Source organism: Mus musculus, chromosome 1 (genome assembly GCF_000001635.26).
Source record: "Mus musculus strain C57BL/6J chromosome 1, GRCm38.p6 C57BL/6J".
NCBI lineage: Eukaryota > Metazoa > Chordata > Mammalia > Rodentia > Muridae > Mus > Mus musculus.
In genome coordinates, this window is record NC_000067.6 from 144,605,165 (window position 1) to 144,625,573 (window position 20,409).

Sequence of the window (20,409 nt, forward strand, 5' to 3'; positions counted from 1 at the left end):
TCCTCATAGGCTCATATATTTGAAGGGCTAGTTACTAGAGAGTGACACCATTTGAAAAAATTAAGAATTGTGACCTTGTTGGAGGGAGTATGTCACTGGAGGTTTGTGGTTTATTTTTTATTTTTATTTTCTAGTTTTTAAATATATTTTTATTAGATATTTTCTTTATTTACATTTCAAATGCTATCCCCTTTTCTAATTTTCTCTCTGAAAAATCCCCTATCCCCTTCCCCCTCCCCCTGCTCTCCAACCCACACACTTCTGCTTCTTGGCCCTGGCATTCCCCTATACTGGGGCATAGAATCTTCGGAAGACCAAGGGCCTCTCCTCCCATTGATGGCCAACTAGGTCATACTCTGCTACATATGCAGCTAGAAACATGAGGCCCACCATGTGTTTTCTTTGATTGGTGGTTTAGTCCCAAGGAGCTCTGGGGTTACTGGTTAGTTCATACTGTTGTTCTGCAAACCCCTCCAGCTCCTTGGGTACTTTCTCTAGCTCCTTCATTGGGGATTCTGTGTTCTGTCCAATAGATGACTGTGAACATCTACTTCTGTATTTGCCAGGCACTGGCAGAGCCGTGACTGTCCCACCCTGGGATCCATCCCATAAATAACCACTAAACCCAGACACTATTGCAGATGCCAACAAGATTTTGCTGACAAGACCATGTCTCCTGTGAGGTTATGGTTTCAAAGTATGTGCTTGTCATGCCTGCTGCCATGCTTCCTGCCATGATGATTGAAACTGCAAGAAAACCCCCTACTAAATGACTTCTATTTACTAGAGCTGGCTTGGTCATGGTGTTTTTCCACAGCTATAGAGCAGTGACTAAGACACTATTTAATATGTGATTTTATTTTCATATTCACTTCAAAGGCGATCATTGTCTTAGCTCCAGAGATAGTTATAGGCAGCTTTAGACTATGATGTAAAAGTAATCGTCTTGCTTTCTTGCCAGTGACTATAATAAGAGTTCAAAGTCACTGAAACCGTGAGTGGGTTTGGTTTCATTATGAGATAGGGATCCAGTATTCTTCTGGATTTGCTGTATATAGATCTATTAACTGAAAGTTCTACACCTTGTCATCTTGCTCCCACGTGTTCCTCTGCTATGCTAACCCTCAGAGTATAACTTCTAGGGGTTTTGATTAGGTTTGTTTCACATGCCAGTTAAATGATTAAAAGGCAGGAGAAAATGTTGAGTGCAGCAGGTAAGAGCAGAGAAGTTGCAAAAACAGCAAACAGGAGTAGACAGATACAACAATTGAAGAAAGCTGATAAAGACACTCCTCACGGGTGGGAGATGAGGGAGATTCAGAAGCTAAAGCCCAACTTGTCCTTGAGGGTTAAGACAGATTGTCATCCCCTAATTAGTGTTAGAAAGTTAAAGGAAAGAAAAGATGGCTGATTGGCCCACAACTATTGTCTAAACATGTTTTGGTATAGTCTTGAAGTTGTTAAAACAGTGGATCTGCACTTTACAGTGAAAAGAAAATGTCTAGCTAGTTCTTTAAGCTATCAGGCTTTGTCTCAGGTTATAAGAATGAGGAGGAAGAAATGCATCTTGTAAGTTCACTGTCTTTATTACCTTGTTGTTACTCCTCTCCCTATCTTTCTTCTTATTGGGGACCCTATCTATTGCACAGGCAGTAAGATACAAACAAACAAACAAACAACAGCATCAAAATACACTACCATCAACAACAATAAAAAATACTAAACAAAAAAATCACAAGCAGGATCATGAGCCCATGAGCCTACTTACCTCCTGACCTCTTGCAGGCAAACTCATAATAGATGAAGTGAATTTGTCATTATGTATTCTGTCATTTAATGAAGAATGCCCATTACATGCAACCTGTAGGGATTAGTGATAAAATTCTTCTTCTTTCTCCTTCTCCTCCCCCTCCTCCTCCTCCTCCTTCTTGTTCTTCCTCCTCCCCTCCGCCTCCTGCTCCTCCTCCCCCTCCTCCTCCTTCTTCTCCTCCTCCTTCTCCTCTTCTCCTTCACAGAGGTGAATAGAAAGATCTTTTGTTCTTATTTAGCTATCAATGGAATGGCATCAGGTTGAATTGAGGAAATTCTCTTTGATATAATCTTGATAGCAGTAAAACCCAGCAGTGCTTACTGTAAATGAAGACTGGAGAGGCATCCCAGCCTACCTATTTGCCCATTGAACTCTTACCTTTTAAAAGCTGAACTTTTCCCTATTGTATACAATAACAATTCTGTAAATGATAATTTTGCAACTAATGCTTGTGCAAATGTTCTCTAGACAAATAAATAAAGATTTTTCCTTTAGCATCATGATGGAAATTTTAAGGAATGTTAGTCAAGGGTTGATGATCAGAATCTTACATAATCTCAGTTTGCTTTGTTTATGAGATTATATCATTATTTAATTCATAGGATTTATGGACCTATCAAAGAACTGTCAAAATTGCAGTACTATTTCTTGTTCTTGGTAGCTGTGCTCATGTGTGACATCTAGTTGATTTTTTTCTCCACTCTGACCTCCCCACAGATCAAATTGGCAACAGAGGTGACCTATTCCTTGCCACACCCCAACCAGATCAAATAACAAAGTAGAATAGATGGTAATAGAAACAATAGCCTTCCCATATCCCCTGGCTGTATTTTTTTCAAATGAAATTCTTACAGTGTGTCCTTTGGTGTGATACAATACTAACCTTTAAAATGCCCTTTTCCCATTTCTTTGACATTCTATAGACTAGGAAAAATAAATATAACTTGATGACATGTAATGGCTCGTGGGTGAACAGGCAGTAGCAGCATAACCATCCATATAATTGTCTTTGCTGTCATGAGCACAAGCATGATGCTAGAATGCGCTCCAGTCCAAAGCCAGAATGATCCTTTTAAACTGCAAAGCCACCAAAATTAGAAAGGATCTATTTATCATATATCTGATCAAGTTATACTTTGGCATTATTTAAAAAAAATCCTCATATTCTAATCTGTCATATAAATTGGATGAGTCTCAACTTACACCTCAATCTATATTGTTAATAAGGAGCAAAGAATGGAAACTGCACATAAAATATTTCACAGTTCACAGTATAACGTATTTTGTTTACAGATCGGTGCACTATTAAAATATTCACCACATACAAGTCAATATGAATGAGGCAAATCAGCCCACTTTTGATCATCTTAAAAAATTTGAGAACATTCTCTTAATTACCTTCTGTCAATTCTAGGTCATTTAATACTTCCTATTATTCTCCATAATTTAACTGTTACAGTCAGAATTCTTTAAAGCTAAGTCTATATCCTTTTATTGTGTACTTCCACAAATTTGGAAGTCCTTGTTTTCCATGTACAGTTTTATGATAAGGACCACCAAATTTACATAACCTCTGCATTCTTGCTGTGTATATTCATCTGCCTAGTTAAATATTTCATAAGCATTTCAAACCTAGCATATTCAAAAATTAATCCATGCCACCCCTCTCCAAGCAAAGCAATCATTTCAGTTATGGGCAGTAAAACCCACCATCTAACAGAGAAAACATGGGGCTGTCATCTCCTTCAGATCTCACACTTTCAACTACAATCTCCTTTTAAATACCTGAGATTTTAGAAATAACTGATGGTTAACAATCTCTATTCAACGCAACCTACCTATGTTAGGTATGGACTTCTTCATGTCTTAGCAGGCTCAGGCTTATACAGCCATCATCATGATGTATTTTTGGTATATTGTGGTCCCTTAATTAAAAAGGCCTTTATGTTTTAGCAGTGATCACCATCCTCTCTTCCTTCTCCTAGATATATAGCCACTGTTCAATTTTCTGTTTGTATTTTTAGGAACTTATTTTAGACTCTTTGCATAAATGAACTTTGATAACATAGAGTATTTTAGCAATAATCTCTCCTCGGATAAACCTCATTGGCTATGATACTGTCACTGCGCAAAGCTGATACCATAGTCTTTGTGACTTGATTTAGCAGGACAGTTCATTCTCTTTATATAATGTGCCATTTCTTCGTCTCTTTTTGTTGCCCACAATGTAACAAAGGAAAGGAAAGGCTGTTCAGTGAGCAATCCAACTTGGGATCCACCTCATGGGTGAGGCTCACCAAAGTCTGACACTATTACTGACGTTATGTTGTGCTTGCAGACAGGCACCTAGCATGGCTGTCTTCTGAGAGGCTCTACCAGCATCTGAGTGAGACGGATGCAGATGCTTACAGCTAACCATTGGATTGAGGTTGTGGGAGCCCTGTGGAAAAGTTAGGGGAAGGATTGCAGGAGCTGAAGGGAAGAGCAACACCATAGGAAGACCAACAGTCTCAAGTTACCCAGACCCCTGGGAGCTTCCAGAGACTAAGCCACCAACCAAAAAAATACATGGGCTGGTCTGAGGACTGCCTTGCCTGGCCTCAGTTAGAGAAGATGCCCCTAATCCTGTAGATACTTGAGGTCCTAGGGAAGGGAGATGCAGGAGTGTGAGGGGGTTGGTTAGAGCAGCCGTTCAGAGGCAAAGGGGAGGGAGAATGGGATGAAGAACTGTGGGAGGGGGGATTGGGAGTTGGGAGGGGGAATTGGGAGTGGGCAACATCTGCAATGTAAATAAATAAAATAATTTATTAAAAATAACTCATCTTTCTATTAGCTAGTTGATTGCCACTTATCCATTTCTTCTTTTGAACTACCATTTTTGTGAATCTATAAACAATTTTGGCAACCTTTTGTTTATGATGTACATTTTCATTGCTATTGGTTACATGCATTGAAAAGGATTTCTGTGTTGGAAGACAAGTATGATTCATACTTTAAGAAATTACCAACTTGTTTGTAAAAGAAGCAACAGCATTTTATATAAAAATTTCCATTTCTCTATGTTCCTATTATTGTTTGTCTTTTATTCTAGCTTTCATCATAGTAAGCAGGAAGCCATTTGTGTGTGTGTGTGTGTGTGTGTGTGTGTGTGTGTGTGTGTGTGTTTGATACATAGTTTCCTATGGATGATGATTGTATTTTTCATTTTATATATATCTTTGGAAACTGGATTTATACATTTTGTTTTAAACCTTTTGAACATTATTTATTTATAATTTTATTATTGCATTTTTTTGTAATGTAATTAAGGTAAAATTCAATTCACATGCTTTGTAAAGTTGTCATCCTAGTCTGTGTGTTTCTTTGATAATATATTTGTTCTTGACACTACAAATTTTGATGCTGTCAGTCTCTATCTATCAATCAATCAATCAATCTATCTATCTATCTATCTATCTATCTACACATATATATACATACATACACACATATACATATACATATATATATACATATACACACATACATACATACATATATGTATGTATGTATGTATGTATGTATGTATGTATGTATATAGTCATTTGTGTTTTGGTGTCTCATCCAAGAAGTTCATTTAGGTAAATGATTAATATTAATCAGGGTTTCTACTCCACCTTTGAACATTCAGTTCCTAGTTAAAGACACAAAACTTTTGCATGTATAATAAGCATGAATATCACTAGATCTGGGCAGATATCAATCTTCTAAGCTATATTGTCTACTTCACCGTGAATAACCCTAAGATATGAATTGTCATGTTCTGCTTGATACACTCAATTGTATCAGTAGTATTCAGGAAAATAATTTCTTTAGCATTTGATTTTCTTGGGATCTTTGCAATATATTAATAGATAAGTGAATTTATTTCTCAGCTGTCACTTCTGTCTCTTTTTCTACACATCATTCCTTGGAATACTATATCATGTCTTGATTAATATAGTTTTATTAATTTTTTAATTTTTATTTTTATTTTACACTCAAGATTTTATTCCCCTCCCAGTCTACCCTGCAACTGTTCCACATCCCATAACCCTGTCTCCATAAGGATGTCCCCACCTCCGACTCCCACACCACCAGAACTCTAAAGTCCCTGGGGCCTCCAGTCTCTTGAGGGTTAGGTGCATCTTCTCTGACTAAACCCAGACCTGGTAGCCCTCTGCTGTATGTGTTTGGGCCTCATATTAGCTTGTGTATGTTGTCTGATTAGTGATCCAGTGTTTGAGAGATCTTGAGGGTACAGGTTAATTAAGACTGCTGGTCCTACTATAGGGTCACCCTTCTCTACAACCTTTTCCATCTTTCCCCTAATTCAAAGACAAGGGTCAGCAGCTTCTGTCCATTAACCAATGGTGCAAATATCTGCATCTGACTCTTTCAGCTGCTTGTTGGATTTTTCAGAGGGCAGTCATGATAGGCCCCTTTTTGTGAGCACTCCATAGCACAGTAATATTGTCAGGCCTTGGGGCATCTCCTTGAGCTTGGTCCCACTTTGGGCCTGTTGCTGGACCATCTTTTCCTCAGGTTCCTCTCCATTTCCATCCTTGCAGTTTTGTGGTAAGTTTTTGAATCAGGAGTATAAGTCATCCAACTGTGTTTTTGTTTTATTTTTTAATTAATTAATTAAAATTTTACACTCCATATTTTGTTCCCCCACCCTGTCCACCCTCTGACTGTTCCACATACTATACCTGCACCCCACCCCTCTGTCTCCATATGCATGTCTCCATCCCCCACCCTACCTGACTTCTAAACTCCCTGGGACCTCCAGTCTCTTGAGGGTTAGGTGCATCATCTCTGATTGAACCCAGACCCAGCAGTCCTCTAGTAAATGTGTGTTGGGGGCCCTCATATCAGCAGGTGTATGCTGCCTGTTTGGTGGTCCAGTGTTCGAGAGGTCTCGGGGTCCAGATTAATTGAGACTGCTGGTACTCCTACAAGTTCTCCCTCCTCCTCAGCTTCTTCCAGCTTTTTCTTAATTCAACAACAGGAGTCAGCTGCTTTTGTCCATTGGTTGGGTGCAAATATCTGTGTCTGACTCTTTACCTGCTTGTTGGGTATTTCAGAGGGCAGTCATGCTAGGTTCCTTTTTGTGAGCGCTCCATAGCCTCAGTAATAGTGTCTGGCTTTGGGACCTCCCCTTGAACTGGATCCCACTTTGGGCCTCTCACTGGACCTTCTTTTCCTCAAGCTTCTCTTCCTTTGCATCCCTGTAATTCTTTCAGATAGTAACAATTAGAGTTGTGACTGTGGGATGGCAACCCCATCCTTCACTGGATGCCCTGTCCTCCCGCTGGGGGTGGGCTCTATAAGTTCCCTCTCCCTACTGTCTGGCATTTCATCTAAAGTCCCTTCCCAGACTCTCACATCCCAGGTCTCTAGTTCATTCTGGAGGGTCCTCCCAAACTCCTATTTCCCTAGCTTGCCTGTTTCCATTCTTTTTATTATCTATCTATCTATCTATCTATCTATCTATCTATCTATCTATCTATCTATCTATCTATTTTCAGTCCTTTTCCCTCACCCAATACCAGATCAGGTTCCCCTCTCCTCATGAATCCCTATACCCTTGTCCACTTTCCCTCCCTGGCCTCTCCCTCCCTCCCGACTTGTGATTGTTTTCTTCTCCCTCCCAGGTGGGACTGAGGCATCCTCACTTGGGACCTTCAGCTTGTTGATCTTTTTGAGTTCTGTGGACTGTATCTTGGGTACTCTGTCTTTTCTTTTCTTTTCTTTTCTTTTCTTTTCTTTTCTTTTCTTTTCTTTTCTTTTCTTTTCTTTCCTTTCCTTTCCTTTCCTTTCCTTTCCTTTCCTTTCCTTTCCTTTCCTTTCCTTTCCTTCTCTTCTCTTTTCTTTCTTTCTTTCTTTCTTTCTTTCTTTCTTTCTTTCTTTCTTTATTTTTTTTGACTAATACCCACTTATTAGTAAGTATAAACCATTTATGTTCCTTTGGGTCTGAGTTACCTCACTCAGGATGATATTTTCTAGTTCCATCCATTTGCATGCAAAATTCAGAATGTCCTTGTTCTTAATAGCTGAGTAGTACTCCGTTATGTAAATGAACCACATTTTCTGTATCTATTCTTCTGTTGTGGGACATCTGGGTTTTTCTCCAGCTTCATAGATAAAGCTGTTATGAACATAGTGGAACATCTGGCCCTGTGGCATGGTGGGGGCATCTTTGGGTATATTCCCAAGAGTTGTATGTAGGTCTTCAGGTAGATCTATTTTCAATTTTCTGGGGAACCTCCAGATTGATTTCCAGAGTGGTTGTACCAGTTTGCAATCCCACCAGCAATGGAGGAGTGTTCCTCTTTCTCCACATCCTCTCTAACATGTGCTGTCAACTGTGGTGTTTTTGTTTTTAAAAGAATATTTAAGGGAATATTTTAATCAATCTATATTTTATATTGCCACAAAATTAAAATGTCAGTTTCTTAATTTCCTACCTAGCCAGATAAAAGAAAATCACTGGGGATTTTACTTAATCCATAGATCAATTTGAACAATACTGACATTTTAATACTGCTATTTGCTCTTTGGTGAACCCTGAGCAGGATATAGCTTCCCATTATTTTTAAATATCTTAATTGCCTTTAACATTGTTAGGCATTGTTAAATATATAAATCTTGGAGTCATATCATTCAGAGAGAGAGAGAGAGAGAGAGAGAGAGAGAGAGAGAGTTCATGCCTGAGTGCCTTCTAATTCTATTTTGAAAATATTTTCTAAATTTTATTTTCAAAATGTTCCTCACTAGAATACCAAATTTTTATACTGTCTTTAAATCACATAACAGTGAATACATGAAATTATACATCCTAACTCTTTTTTGAGGAGGTCTCTTTAGTCCCCACAAGTTGTTCTTTGAGTTTTGACTATCCTTTATTGCCCTGAATTTTATTTTTTCTTTCTTTTCTATCAGTTAACATTTTTCCTTTAGTGCATATTTAGCCTCTCTCTTATGAGATAATCTCTCATGCTATGAAACCCTCATTCCTATTTTTATTTTTTAAATTGCTGTTCTCATTTCACCTTTGTTCCTTCCAGTTCTAAACCTATTGCCCATTGTTGTTGTTGTTGTGTGTGTGTGTGTTTTAGGAGTTTTGATCAAGGCATCTGCTTCAAATTCTCAACAAAATCTCATTGTTCATATGGTAGATAATGAAAGTATCTTGATATTCCATGAATCCTACATAGTGTATCCCTACCCTTATCCCCAGGTTCATATTGTCCACACACTTTTATTTTTAAATTGGATATTTTCTTTACATTTCAAATGTTATCCCCTTCCCCGGTTTTCCATCTCCCAGAAACTCCCTATCCCATTCCCCCTACCCCTGCTTCTATGAGGGTGTTCCTCCACCCACCCACTCCTGCCTCCCCACCCTCGATTCCCCTGCACTTGGGCATCTATAGAGCCTTCATCGGACAAAGGACCTCTGCTCCCATTGATGCATGACAAGGCAATCCTCTGCTACATATGCAGCTGGAGCCATGCATACTCCTTGGTTGATGGCTTAGTCCCTGGGAGCTCTCCAGAGTCTGGTTGGTTGAAACTGCTGTTCTTCCTATGGGATTGCAAACCCCTTTAGCTCCTTCAATACTTTCTCTAACTCTTCCATTGGGGAACCCAAGCTCAATCTAATGGTTGGCTGTGAGCATCTGCCTCTGTATTTGTAAGGCTCTGGCAGAGCCTTTCAGGAGACAGCCATATCAGGCTCCTTTCAGCAAGCATTTCTTGGCATCCACAATAGTGTCAGGTTTTGGTGACTCTATATGGGATGAATTCCCAGGTGGGACAGTCTCTTCAGTAACTGCTCTACACATTTAAAATTTCACTCTTTGAGTTCTACTAGTCAACTCTCTCTTGACTGTTCCAGGATCAAATTTTTCCTACATTCATATAGACAGACACTGAGTAGATGGCACTCTCTTTCTTGAATGCCCTTATTCTCCATATTCCCGAACAACTCCACATCATCTTTTTGATCTTGAGATGTTTTCCATTACCTCAATGCTAGGGTCATTTCTCTTTATTTTTAGCCATTCTGTTGCCAGTACCATTTACATACCCATTCTAAATATATGTAGTTGGGCAGTTGTTGGTTTTAGTACTGAAATGTTGTTTCATTAAAAGACATACAACATGTGGACATACGACATGTGGACACTATGCCCCTCCTTAGAAGTGGGAACAAAACACCCTTAGAAGGAGTTACAGAGACAAAGTTTGGAGCTGAGATGAAAGGATGGACCATGTAGAGACTGCCATATCCAGGGATCCACCCCATAATCAGCATCCAAACGCTGACACCATTGCATACACTAGCAAGATTTTATTGAAAGAACCCAGATGTAGCTGTCTCTTGTGAGACTATGCCGGGGCCTAGCAAACACAGAAGTGGATGCTCACAGTCAGCTAATGGATGGATCACAGGGCTCCCAATGGAGGAGCTAGAGAAAGTACCCAAGGAGCTAAAGGGATCCGCAACCCTATAGGTGGAACAACGTTATAAACTAACCAGTACCCTGGAGCTCTTGACTCTAGCTGCATATGTATCAAAAGATGGCCTAGTCGGCCATCACTGGAAAGAGAGGCCCATTGGACACGCAAACTTTATATGCCCAGTACAGGGGAACGCCAGGGCCAAAAAGGGGGAGTGGGTGGGTAGGGGAGTGGGGGTGGGTGGCTATGGGGGACTTTTGGTATAGCATTGGAAATGTAAATGAGCTAAATACCTAATAAAAAATGGAAAAGAAAAAAAATAAATAAAAGACATACGAAGATGGTAGTGATTGTGTTTGTTTCAATATGTTCTTAATTTCTGATCCCTAGACATGTGTCAAACAAAAATGTATTAAATAAATGAATCTTTATTATAGATTTTGAAAAGTAGTTTAAGGCTACTAGAATAGAATGATTTCTGTGATCATTAGAGGCATGGCCTGCAGTGGCTTTTGCACAGCTTGCTAACCCTAAATAACACAGCATTGTTCTCAGTTCTCACAGACATCTAATTAGGAGTTTTGAGGTTCAAGAACTTTCTATTGTGACTTTAAAATGTATCCTTAGAAACATTCTTTCTCATCTCAAGGAAAATGCCTTCTTATTTATGTTGTTTTTGCATTTAGAACTCTTCTCAACAAAGTCACTAGTGGAAATGTCACCTCTAAAAGAGCAAGATCTTAAGAATCTTTAAAAACCGTGTGACTGTTTCAAAATTATTTAGCATTTCTGAATTTCCATAAAATTTATAACATCATTTATTGTTTGTAAAATTCCATATAAGTGCAGTTTCTTTATTTTTAACTCACTTTCCTCTCATCATCTCTAACTGTAATGATTCTTAATACAATAATTGTTCAAATAGTTTATAATTGCTGGAACTAGTGACTTTCAACATAAAATATAATCATATAATGAGTTATGAGTTAATCTACTGGATTCTATAAAACCTGATACCTTTAATGTGAAAGTAAAGACATGAGTTTATTTTAAAAAGTAAAAGAGTAAAGAAAGTATTTTTGGGTTTTGTTATTAAATTAAAAGCAAAGTATTTAATTTCAGTATTTCAGTAAAATTAACCTTTATGCAAAATGTTCATGTTTAAATAGATTTTTAAAAAGAGACCTCAGGTGAAAATAACTATTAGAACTGGAACTTCTATTTTTGGACATGTATTTAGTAGGTCAGAAAAAATGCATTTCATATGATTTTATTCTACCTGAAATTCATTTTTAAAATAATTACAATTAATTAAATCCTTTTACATGAAGATGACATTGTTTTTCAAAGTGAAAAATAATTCATTGTCAACAAGAGAAAAAATTAATCTGTTTTAAAAATTTTATTGAATAAATATTTATTCATAAAAAGATTCATTGCTGTTCACATCAAAAGCTGGGATCTGAGAGAGAGCCTCGTCCAGAGAACACCATTGTCTGTCCAGTGCCAATGATCAGCCCTGAAAACACACACACAACTAACATTATCTGCAGTTGACAGGCTGTATTTAGGAGTATATATAGAACTACAAATAAGTATATGCAGGTGGTAACAATGAGTGGAAAATGTTGTAAACTTTGAGAATAGTTGTGAAGGGTATGTGAGAGGATCTGGGTTAAGAAATGGAAAGGAAGAAACATTATAATTAAAATACAGTATGAAAATTAAGCAACAGCAACAACAAGTAAGCAATCATCTAGAAAACATTTCTAAGTGCTGCAAAGGATAGCGACAGAAAGGCTAGGGAAATTTATCCAGGAAAATCTCAACAAATATTAGTTTAATTATGTGTGTATGCACACATATATGTTCGTATTTATATATGAATGTATCCAATGTTCATTTCCTCCTTGAATATTCAAATATTTTCAGGCATGTTTATAACGACAGTTCTTTGGACTAAGCATTAAAATACATTCTATGCAGTATGGAACTTTGAGTGCTATGTTAGAACTCTCTAAATATTCTTAATAAGAACCTTTTGCAAAAATCAGTAAGTAAATTATTTTAAAATATTTTGTTTCTTTTGAAGATAAAAATATGGTCTTTTGAGGGTACATACTGCTTACATTTTAAAAATTTGTGTACTGTTAGCATCACTGACTATAAATATGGTTTTAAATAAATAGCTATTAAAAAACTCTAGAGACAAGGCAATTATTACCATTATTAGTTTATCTTCTTCTGATAGGAATGAGTTCCAAACAGTTTTAGCAAAAGATTCTTATTGTACAGAGTGTGTGAGCAGATTTAATCCTTATGTTTTTCTCCAACATGCACTTAAGTTTATTAGCTTTGAGTCTCTTGATTTTTGTTGATTCATGAGGAATCAAGCTTTCTTTCTGACTTTTGCATTAAGTTGCTTATTCTATCTTATTTAAGATTGTCTACTTATTGTTTAAGTTTGCAAGCATTTTATACTATTTTAACTCTTTGAATAGACCAGTTCACAGACCGGGAGTATTTAATTGGCTACTCCCTCAGGCAATGAGACAAACATAGCACATCCCTGCAGGTCACTAGTATAGGTCTCCTGATATCCATTACCCCTGAGGATCCAGTTGAGCTATATTTCTTCTGCAAAGGCTGATCTTAAATTGCTGCAATTGTCAGGGAAACTTTGCATTAATAAGTAACACAAATTTGCACAAATGTAATAAACCCAATCTCCTTTGGTAAATGCTCCAAATAAATGTAGGTGCTGAGGCTACATTAAAATTTTTCACTACTCCTCTCCCCTCTTTTCAGAGTCTTTGTTTGCACCTTGACTGCTAAGACAGTCAAGTTTTAAAATGTCCATGGGGCAAACTTGTATACATTTTGCCATTTTTGTTTGATTTAAAAGGCATAATTAGAAACATGAATTAGACAAAGCTCATGAATTAAAAAGTAACCTGTGAAGAAACTATATAAATTATTATACACAAAATGCTGTAACTGAAGCACTTATTTAAATACAATAAAAACTATAAGGGAAGATATTCCTCTTTATTCTGGCATGTTAGCAAAGCACCACACGTACTAAGCTCTTTAAAAAGTAGTGATTAGATATCTGCCTGGTTTGTATCACTTACAAGAATGGAGCAATATATAAAGTTAGAAAATAATTTAGCTTCTTATGAGTTTTTCACTACACACACACACGTACACACACACACACACACGTACACACACACACACTTTTACTTATATATATGTATGTGTACTGTGTTCAAGGCTTGTATATGGGAAGACCAAAATAGATAACCAAATCTCTAGGAACTGGAGTTACAGTTGATTGTGAGCTGCTGTATTGGTGCTGTGAACTAGATCTAAGTTCTCAGCAAGAACATCGAGTACTCATAACCTCTGAGACACCTCTCCAGTTATTACTTTATTTCTGTCTTCTATACTCTGTATTCCATATGCCGTTAACCTATACATGGCACCAAAAGCTATTCTAGCTATCATTATTTCTTTCTTTTTTTTTCCTTTCTTTCTTTTTTTTTTTTTGTTTTTTGTTTTTTTTTTTTGTTTTTGTTTTTTTTTTGTTGTTGTTGTTGTTGTTGTTTTTTTTTCGAGACAGGGTTTCTCTGTGTAGCCCTGGCTCTCCTGGAACCACGCCCGGCTCATTGTTTCTTAAATACATATTTTGATTGGATATTTTAAGTTATATGTCAATAACTATCATGTTCACATAGGTTTCTATTGGCATATTGTATGTACTTATTATAGAGGTGTTTTGTGTATGTGTTATAATTTATCCCAAGTACAGTATCCTAGTACCTTGAAAATCATCAGAGAATGGCCATTGCCACAGGTAAGATTTTTGAAACATAAATACCAGAGGTCTGATAGCATCAGAAAAGAGCCTTCCTCTTCCATTCCTACCCACTCCAGATCCTAACTGAAACGTGTGTTTGAGTTGTTGGCAGCTTATTATAGCCAGAAGGAAACGACTTCCGTTTTAGAGGTGAAAAAATTCTGAAAAGTGCAGGAAACTCAAAATAGCACTTACCTTTAAGATAAGTGAAATTGATTCAAATTTAAAGCATGGTTACCCTTTTGATTAGTAACTTGCAATCTACAAAACATGTGGTAGCACTTAGTGGAAGGATGCACATTAAAAAAATTAAAACAGCTATCTCTATGTGCAAGTGTGGTGTGAAAAGCTCAGTTTGAAGTGATTTTTTTTAATGCCAATTTAACCATTTCAAGAAAAAAATCTTGATATTTTTTTCACACTAAAAATTTAAATTAACTAGAAAATTTTCTTTTTTTACTAACACTATACAGACATTATAGAAGATTACTTTAGATCAGTTGGCTGGTCTATATGAGCAAAAAGAAGAATAAATTAGAATCATAATTATGACAACCATATCAAGTTAAATAAGTGAAAGTGTAAAACTGTTTTCTAATCAGTTATGTTCTGAAGTTTTAGGATGGACCACATTTTTTTCCAAAGATTTATTTATTTTTATTTTTATTTTTATCAGTACACTGTAGCTGTCTGCAGACATACACCAGAAGACTGCATCAAATCCCATTACAGATGGTTCTGAGCCACCATGTAGTTGCTGGGAATTGAACTCAGGACCTCTGGAAAAGCAGTCAGTGTTCTTAACCACTGAGCTATCTTTCCAGTCTGAGGACCACAGATGAGGGACCACATTTTATATTATGTCTAGATAGCAAAGGGAGGTTTTGGATGGGCAGCTGTATATTTTTAGTATATTTTCCTCTTTTGATCTTTTTTTTTGTATATTTTTAGTCTTTAAAGTTGCCTACCCAAATAATCTTGCTTTGAAGAATTGTCTCAGAGAAAGTGGAAGGATTTAGTTGTTAAATGATTGAGGTATAAGACAATTTTCCAAAAATCTAAAGCCCAATGGAAGCAGAGACATATTTTGGAGAAGTAATAAACGAACACTAGGACAGGAGTGAGAAGCCAGACATATAAATATACAGAAGCCATAGGGCACGTGCTTGTGATTATTGTCTCCCTTGCTGTCTTAGCTGGTGATGTTCTTATATAATGAACATATAAGCTCATGTGTATTGTGGTTAGGTGCTTTGATAGCTTAGCAGTGCTTGGAGGATGCTCCTAAGACATTCCTTCTGTGATATAGCACAGAGCACAGTCTTACTCATCTTCATGTTAATCCAGGCCATGGAAGAGTCTCCCCACACACCTATGAAGACATTATTTAGGTTGATCTTAATCTACATAATAAACTCTACTACATTTTTTCTGTTTTTTTTCTATTATTTAAAATTCTTTGGAAGTAATTGTGTTATATTTTGAAGGAAATTCACCATTTTTATTATTTCAATAAATAGTATTTGAAATCAGGTTTGTTTACATTCTTCAAATGTTGTTTGGCTGCTAACAGCTTATTGAAAGTGAGTAGGTGAGTGCTTCTTAAATATGTTAGTATTTTTTTAAAAAGTTTAAGAAAACAGCATAGGCAATGTTAAGACATGCAATGGAGTCTGCAGTGAGCATGATTTCACAATGGTGACTTGGTAAGGTTGAGTATATCTTTCTAACTGAAAAATTAGCTAACAGGTATCAGAAACATGTGCCTCTTAGCAATATTATGTAATACTTATGACTATCATTCCTCTATGAACCTTGATTCCTTTTTAAAGAACTAGTCCCAAATTAAAGAATATGGCTGTAGGCTTGCAGTCTCAGTGTCTACTGGCTACCTTTATTTTCCATTCCTCTGATTTAATTTTACACTGGCTGATGGTATAAAGGACTTTTTTTTTTAACTGACATTTAACTTTCCTCTGACTTTCCCATGAAAAAACTAAAATCAAGTTATCTGAATTTTGTAAATTAATTAACTGTTTTGGAAGACAGAAAAATATTCATTTTTCAAATCAAGTCACAGTATGAAGTTAGAATGTATAACTTAAAAACTAAAATAAAGCATCGAGATGTAATTCAGGGCGGATGGAAAGGGTATGTAAATAAAAGTCATAATGAATATCAGGGACTCTGCTGACAAATCTGACTCTTGCTTTCTGACACACACAAAAAGCAGTGCTCATATGCTAAGTAAATATCTCCATCTCTATCTCTATCATGTATGTGTATGGATTAAGGGATTGTTTTAAGGGGTGATGGCACTGCCAACATGGTAGAAGGTGGTTTTTGTTTGTTTGTTTGTTTGTTTGTTTAATAAAAGAGAATAGAAATAGGATATCTAAATTCTATGACGGTGGTGTAGGAGGAAGATGGCGGATGGAGTTCATGACAGTCAGGATGGAGAAGAGATGTTAAATTTTACAGACATTCCAGGGTAGGTTTTAAAGGCATTAGCTCTTGGCAGTGGTTGCCTAAGAAGAATAACGTGAAATAAATTATTTATGCTGCATCATTTTTAACAGGTCATTGTACATTGATGTGTTAAAGTGAAATGTAGGACACTTCTTGCAGTAAGAGAAATTCAAAGGAAAAATTTAAAAGTATTCACAGAGTCTTATTAAAAATATGTGTACATGTAAGCATACACACACACAAAGTAATGTGCAAGAAGTGTTATATGTTAGATACGAGTGATAGCCATCCCTAGGATTCCTTCATTGTCATTTCATATTGTTTAAAATATAACAATCGCTGGGAGGCATCAAACTTTCTGCTGAGTGGGACCTATGTCAAATCAATTTTTTATTAACTTGAGTTGTAAAGTTGACCAAATAAAGTAAATAAAATTGACAAATAGATGTGATAAAACACATTACTGAATTTAAAAACCAAGCCAAAAGACCTTGCTTTGTGTTTTTGACAGCTCTAATAAGATAAATATTATTTTATGTGAAGTGATACTGAATTGTGCTATTTGTTATTTGAGTATGCCTTGTCATTTTGGACAAGAAAATTAAACCTTCAGGACGATGATCTCTCTGTTGGTAAAATAGATATAAAGAATCACATATCTCAATGATTTGGAAAAGATTAAATGAAATTAAATGTACAAAGTAGCTGGGATCAGAGTGCTTGCAAAATATTGTTGCCCAACAGTAGTTTAGGATTATTGCAACTTTTAAAAAGAAAAGCCTACATTATATTAATACTTGTAGAGCATGGTATTCTGGATGACACATTGACCCTTGCAGCTTTAGATTTGTTCTGGGGATTTACAATAAAAGCCTTCTCTTAGGCTTGTGACAGAGACAAGGATGTTGTACATCTCAAACTGGATTATTTGTAAATATTTATAGGAACTCAGTGCTATGGTACATTGTCTAGAGTATATTCTTGGAAAGTTTCTCTCTGTGTGTGCATGTTCACTTGTGTAAGTTGTGTGTCACCCCCCCCCCCCTTTGGAACATTGTCTAGCTCTTCTCAAAAACAATCTCTCATTGGCCTGGAGCTTGTCAATTAGGCGAAGTTGTCTGGCCAATAAACACCAGTAATCCTACTTCCATTTTTCCAGTGGCAGAATTACAAGCATTCTCCACTATGTTCTTCATTCTCACATATGTACTGGGGATCAAACTCATATCCAAGTGATTAGTGACTGAGCTACTTTCATGGCCCAAAGATTGTTCTTTTATGATACTTCATTTCATTTTTTGTTGATGTCTATAATGAGAGGCATTCCTAAATGGGACCTAACTAAAATTGTCATAGTATGTATTGTTTGGGAACAACTGAAAATTGCAGGAACTATTGCATATTCTGTAAACCATGTTCTTCCGTGAACTTCTTGAATTTTTTTCTTTATAAATGCAGTGCTCTGCTTTAGCCATGTGTTCACACAGGTTGTTTCAAGAGCTCTACAGACCAGTGGCCCTTGCTCTCCATTCAGTAGTTCAGAAGCTTTCTGTTAGGAAAGGCTAGGTCATCATTGGTCAATGTACACTGTCAACCAATTCATGCTGTTTGGAAATGTAGTTTAGTCTTCCTAGTTTCAAGATCACATGGCTTAAGATGTTTAGAGATGTCAGAGCCATAGGATACCTGCTGAGGAAAGCATCTAACAGGGAATGGAACCAGCCAAAAAGAAAGAATTGTGGGGCAGTCAACACCAGAAAGGAGGTGTACATCAGACATGGAGACATAGATTTAGAAGTTTGCCTAGCTGGGTTTGGTCTGTTTTTTGTTTAGGATTTCCTTACTATGTCTTTCTGGAATGGTAGTGTTTATCCCATGGTATTGGAGGTAATGTTATCATCTCTATTGATTTTGATTTTATAAAGGATTACAGTTAAGTGATTGGATTAAGTCTCAGAAGAGACTTTGTACTTTTAAATTGTTGAGACTGCTATAGATTATGGGACTTTTGAAGCTGGACTAAACAATTTTTGCATTATGCTATGGCTAAATATGGCCCCCTTAGACTCATGTGTTTGGACAGCCTATGGGGGCCAGAGAGTCGAATGTGATTGTTTGAATATGCTAGGCCAGCGAGGGGCATTATTAGAAGCTGTGTTCTTGTTGTAGTACATGTGGCCTGTTGAAGGAAGTGTGTTACTGTGGTGGTGAGCTTTGAGACCTTCCTTCTAGCTGACTTGGAGATTTAGTCTTCTGTTTGCTTTCAGAATGAGACACAGAACTCTCAGCTCCTCTTGTGCCATGCTTGCCTAGATGCTGCCGAGCGTCCTGCAATGATGATAATGCTCTGAACCTCAGAACCCATAAGCCAGCCCTCATTACATGTCCTCATAAGAGTTCTTCGGTAGACAGCTCAAAGGTATAATTTTAAAAAATACTTTAAAAACTAAGCCTTTAACACAATAAGAAAGATAAATAAATACCATGGTAGATGAAAGATAATGTGAGATCCTACACTAAAAATTATTAGAAAATGGTTATCTATAATTGATTCTTGAACAATTTGTCACTATAATTTAAAATGAGCTGTTTATTTATGAAAATATTATATTAGTTCTTAATGCTAATCAATTAAAACTTATTTTGAATGTCTACATAGAGAATCCACCAAAAAAAAAGAGAGAGAAATATAGAGACAAAAACTAGCAAAAAGAGTCTAACAAATACAACAGGCTTTATGTCTAAGGATTACAAGCAAATGTGAAATGCCATTACAGTCTCATTTTCTAAAAGTCACTGAAGCTGCGTTTACTCAATATTTGAGTGCATAATGCTAAAGAACAAGCTAACACATAAGTGCCATAACATTTGGTACTGGTGATAAAGTTCCCACCGGGCACCACATACAGGGACTCTTTAGCTACTGTTGTGATGAGGATGCCTGAAAATATGATCATTAATGGGTTGAGCATCGCACTCACATGCCTGGGTCTAGCTAAGGCAGCTCTGCCTGAGGTATCAGGTTGAATTCACAATTCCTCTGCCAGTGTGTTTGCTTTCCTTGGATCAACCACCACCTTAGGAAAAAACAACACAAGCAGATTCCTTGGTAAGCAGATTTCCAAACTCTCTCATTCAAGATCCACTGGCATCCCACTGATCACCAAAATAATACTGGGAACATAGACAGGGTGGAAGCATCCTCTGATCTCACAGAGCAACAGGCCTTTAATAACATTGGCAGGGAGTGAAACGTCATAAGCAGATAGGAAGAAATCTGACTTTTTAAAATTTTTTTTTATTTGCCTGTTCAAGGCAATCCAAAAGACAAAGAATTATGAAATCTTAATAAGTTTTTTGACAACATAATACTTTTATTGATTATTTGGGAATGTCACATCCTGCATCCTGATCACACTCCATTTCTAGTCTTCCCAGGTTTGTCTTCCTACTCTTTTGATCCTGTCCTTGAAAACAACAGTAACAACAATGAGTCCAATATGTGTTTCCCATATAACTAACTGGAGGATGGCCAGATTTCTAGGGGTCAGACCCTTAATGAAAATAAGTCCTTTCTCACTCACATTCTACCAGAAGTCAACAGTTGTGGAGAGCTCCTCTTCAGCATCCTTATCATAGATTTCTTCCTTCCTTTCTTTCTTTCTTCCTTCCTTCCTTCCTTCCTTCCTTCCTTCCTCCCTCCCTCCCTCCCTCCCTCCCTCCCTCCCTCCCTCCCTTTCTCTCTCTCTCTCTCTCTCTCTCTCTCTCTCTTTCTCTCTCT